The sequence below is a fragment of the Rattus norvegicus genome, chromosome 1 (assembly GCF_021556685.1).
Source record: "Rattus norvegicus strain SHRSP/BbbUtx chromosome 1, alternate assembly SHRSP_T2T, whole genome shotgun sequence".
Lineage (NCBI taxonomy): Eukaryota > Metazoa > Chordata > Mammalia > Rodentia > Muridae > Rattus > Rattus norvegicus.
The window spans coordinates 21,556,749-21,560,860 of NC_141534.1; the positions used below are offsets into that span (position 1 = coordinate 21,556,749).

A 4,112-nucleotide genomic window follows, 5' to 3' on the forward strand; every position below is an offset into this window, starting at 1 on the left:
CTTGGGGGCACTTCTAACCGAGTAAACTACTGCACTTAACGTTAGCCTAAGAAGCCACATTTGTAATTCATCAAGAACGAGTTTGATGCAGACAGTTCATGGGACATCCAATAAGATGATTGGTAAAAATACAGGGCGAGGAGAGATTAACTTTCTTGTTTCTTTCTTTTTTTTTCCCCCTTTTTTTTAAGGCACTAGAAACTATATTTTATCCACCTTCCTGTGTTAACATTCTAAACATAGAACAAATTAATCTGTTTGTGACCCAGGCTTGTGATAGGAACCATCAATTATACTGTAGTGACAGGGCTTTCCCTATTTGTTTTTCCAGCCCCTTCCAGTCTCTGTCACCTGTCCTTTCTTGGTTAATCTGTCCTAACCCTTGTGAAATAGGGGCCAAAAGTAGCAACTCAGTATTAGGAGGTTTAAGAGATGGCCCAACAGTAAAAAGGCTAAGCTCTCAGGAGCCTTCAAACTCCAGTGGTTCTTTCTCCCATGGTAGAGCTCCTTCTTGGGTCCTGGGCTGAGAAACCATTGGTCTGTAAACCAAGCACACGGATCTAAAGACCAAGCGAGAGTTTGGATAGTAAGGTGCATGGGCTTGTGACAACACCAGCAACATCCAGCCTCGGGACTTCCAAGACTTCTGAGCCCACATCCCCTGTGGATGCCTCCCAGGTACCTCTCTGTTCCCCCTGCCACACAGGGAACAGTATGAGGGGTACAGCAGAAACCAAAGACAGAAAGACCAATCACAGTGGGGATGAGGCCTGGGGGAGGGGGCAGAACACTGGAGAAGCAACTGCAAAGTTTGCGACATTTGCTCTTGGGAAGGAGAGGTAGGGCCTGGAACAAGGACGGCAGCTGGAAGGTGAAGGGCAGTCCCAGCTCTCACTAGCGGTAGTGATCAGGCTTGAAGGGGCCGTTAACGGACATGCCCAGGTACTGAGCCTGCTTCTCAGTCAGCCTGGTCAGGTGGGCTTCAGCCACTGCCTCATCCAGCTTCTTAGGCAGGAAGTGAACCCCCACGGGGGTATTTGTCTGGGTGGGTCCACAGCTCAATCTGCGACATCACCTGGTTTGTGAAGGAGTTGCTCATCACGAAGCTGTGGTGGCCCATGGCACAACCCAGGTTGACCAGATGGCCTTCAGCCAGCAGATGATGTGGTGCCCATTCTTTAGCAAGTAGCGGTCCACCTGGGGCTTGATGTTCACCTTCTCCACGGTGTTCTCATTGAGCCACTTCGCATCAATCTCCACATCAAAGTGTCCAATGTTACAGACAATGGCATCATCCTTCATCTGTTCAAAGTGCCAGCCAAGGATGATATCAACACAGCCTGTGGTGGTCACAAGGATGTTGCCCTCCTTATAGGCCTCGTCCACGGTGGTTACCTCGTAGCCCTCCATGGCAGCTTGCAGTGCATTGATGGGGTCAATCTCGGTGACGATGACTCAGACCCCGAAACCCTGCAGGGCCTGGGCACAACCCTTGCCCACATCACCATAGCCTGCTACCACTGCCACCTTGCCTGCAATCATCACATCTGTGGCCCGTTTGATGCCATCTATGAGGGACTCCCGGCAGCCATAGAGGTTGTCAAACTTGCTCTTGGTGACAGAATCATTGACGTTGATGGCAGGCACCTTCAGTATCCCATTGGCCATCATCTTGTAGAGGTTGTGGACACCAGTCGTGGTCTCTTCAGAGATACCATGGATGCCTGACAGAAGCTGTGGGTATTTGGTGTGGATGAGGTTAGTAAGGTCACCGCCACCATCCAGAATCATGTTGAGGGGTCCATCCTTGAAGTGCACCGTCTGCTCAATGCACCACAGATACTCTTCATGTCTCTCCCTTACAGGCAAACACTGGAATGCCAGCCTTGGCAATGGCAGCCGCTGCATGGTCCTGAGTGGAGAAGATGTTGCAGCTGGACCACCGCACCTCAGCACCCAGGGTCATGAGAGTCTCAATGAGGACAGCAGTCTCCACAGTCATGTGCAGGCAGCCAGCAATGCGAGCGCCCTTCAGTGGCTTGGAGGCTGAGTACATCTCCCGCATGAGCATTAAACCCAGCATTTCATTCTCAGCTATGTGTAGGGCCTTCCATCCCCAGGCAGCTAGTCCGATGTCCTCGACTTTGTAGGGCAGTTTATCAGACATGCTGGCAGCGCTTCCACTAGGAGTGATGAACTCTGTAAAGGGGGCCGGGCGGCACGGGGCAGGGCAACTTTCTTGTTTCTCAAACAGGACAGACTATACGTGCAAGCAGATGACAACATCAGTGTGTATACCTGTAAATGGAAGATGGCAGCATTTCTGGAACGTTCCAGAGGCAGACAACACTTTTTAGGTACCTATATATTCTAAAGGTTTCTGTGCTGCCTCATGAGGACTTAGTAGTCAGAAGCAAATATTTGAGTTTTAAAAACTAGTATTCTGTGGTATTTAAGAGTTGGCCTGTAATCAAGACAGAGCAAGGAGCGCGTTCCTGCTGAACACGGTGATGCCGGACGCTGCCTGGTATCTGAGGAGCTGTGATTAGGCTGCTGCTCCCACTCAGCGTCAGATCACTGCAAGGTCAGTACTGTGACTGCCCGCATCTAACAGAGATTAAAGGTGGTCCTGCTGAATTCAGGGCCTGGATCTCCACTGCTTTTACAAATCAAAAGACAAAATGTGTAGTTGTGCAAGACAGCAGGAAGCAGGGGCCATGGAAGAATCGACTTTCCCCCAGTCTATTAGCACAGTTGACTCCTCACAAGGAGATCAAAGGTCAAAGGCATCACTTGGAACATTTCCTACCCAGTCCACTTTCTCTTCAGTGTTTCCCTATGTCTGAACTCGAGCCCTCAGTGACTAGCTTTCCTCGGATACAGTGGTTCTCAACCTGTGGGTCGAGATCCTTTTGGGAGCTGCACGACCCTTTCACAACAGTAGCAAAATTACAGTTCCGAGGTAGCAGCAAAAATAATTTTATGTTTGGGGGTCAGCACAACTTGGAAAACTCTGTTAATGGATTATAGACGTAGGAAGGTTGAGAACCACCACTCTACTTTAAAGCATCTTCACTTCATTGACTTCATAGGTATTTATAGCAAAGTCTAAGGTAGGGGGAGAATTTAGACAAATACTTCAAAAAAAAAAAGTACACAAGCTCAACTGTTTTATCTTTTGGTATGAGGCTTAAAGGAATTCTATACACTCAAATCTCAACCGTGAATTTTAAATAATTTAAATTTAAATTTCTGCTTAAAGCAGAAAGCTACGTCAGTTTGTACTGAATTGCAAAACCTATCATACCAGTTTCACAGTGAGAGTTTATGGAGTACGTTTGGATTGTCCATATTTATTAGTGCTGTCCTATGAACAGGTGAGTGTAGAAATTTTTACTGTGAGGCATGACTAGACATTTCAGACCTTAGACATCAGTAGTTCCTCCTGTAAAGCTGTCCTAAGGAAATAAAATATAGGAATGAGTTTAAACCACTAATGCAAAAATGAATTAGCAAGAGTAGAACAGGCTGTTATACAAGCATGTGAAAAGCTTTCATGGGACAGTAAATATGGTGTCACACCGAGTTAACAAAAATAATCTCAGAAGCTGTCTTAGTGATATTAATTCTCGATAACCACATCCATCCAATCAGAGGACTTTGCCCTCTCCAGCAGCTGGATTTGTTTTCTGTGACCCCAATGAGTTTACAACTACAGGTAAGAGAGAAGACTATTCTTCTGGGATAGAAGGAGCAGTGTGGTTGGTAAAGTGGCAAAGATCTGTGTTGCATCCCAAGACCCAAGTAAACACTAGTTATGACATGTGCTTTCAGATACCCCGTGCTGCTGTGGCAGAGACAGGAAGATCCCTGGAACTAGCTGCCAGTGAGTCTAGCCTACTTGGTGAGCACTAGGTCATGAGCGGCCATATTTAAAAGGAGGTAGATGTGGTCTCTGAGGACGGCAGCCACAGCTATCCTCTGACATCTGTGTGTACACATACATTCCACTCAAATTGATGCTGTTGCTTTAAAAACTATCGCACTTTAATCGGATAAGCAAAGAGGATGTGAATGCATTCACCTGAAACCGGATCTAATCTCACTTCTAA

The 4,112-nt window shown here is 47.1% G+C and overlaps 1 pseudogene; it reads right to left on the reverse strand.

Moving 5' to 3' along the window:
• Window positions 1-894: 894 nt before the first annotated feature.
• On the reverse strand, window positions 895-2,202 carry Ahcy-ps10 (adenosylhomocysteinase, pseudogene 10; annotated as a pseudogene).
• Between the last annotated feature and the right edge of the window lie 1,910 nt (window positions 2,203-4,112).